Source organism: Triticum dicoccoides, chromosome 4A, assembly GCF_002162155.2.
Source record: "Triticum dicoccoides isolate Atlit2015 ecotype Zavitan chromosome 4A, WEW_v2.0, whole genome shotgun sequence".
Classification (NCBI taxonomy): Eukaryota; Viridiplantae; Streptophyta; class Magnoliopsida; order Poales; family Poaceae; genus Triticum; species Triticum dicoccoides.
Window position 1 is genome coordinate 738,004,815 of NC_041386.1, and position 457 is coordinate 738,005,271.

Consider the following 457-nt stretch of genomic DNA (forward strand, 5'->3'; position numbering starts at 1 on the left):
GTAGGCGTAGCTATACTTCAGGCTAGTAGAAATGCACGTATTCTATTTATTGAAAATTGTTAGGTTACTTGTTGGTATAGCTATAGTATTTAACAATTGTTTAAATCCTAGCTCCGCCCCTGAAGACCACCAACTTCCATCGATCCCGCTTGATGATGCCTAGCTCCAAAGACGAAGCCCAAGAGAGGGGATATGATGCTAGAGCACCGTCATCGTCTGATCCCATGGATCTTGGGTTTCCCCCGAAGCTGCGAAGATTGGAGCTGAGAGTACCTCGATGATGCCAACAAGAAGGAAATGGCGCTTCAAAGCGTTGCCATCGCCGGCTCCGGACACGCCAGAGACAAGCTTTCGCCCGGGTCAACTTCTCGAGCCCCGCACATCATGCATCAGCAAGCCCTCCATTGAGCCACCGTGGTCAAATCCGGCCAGATCTGACCACCTTCACTCATCACGA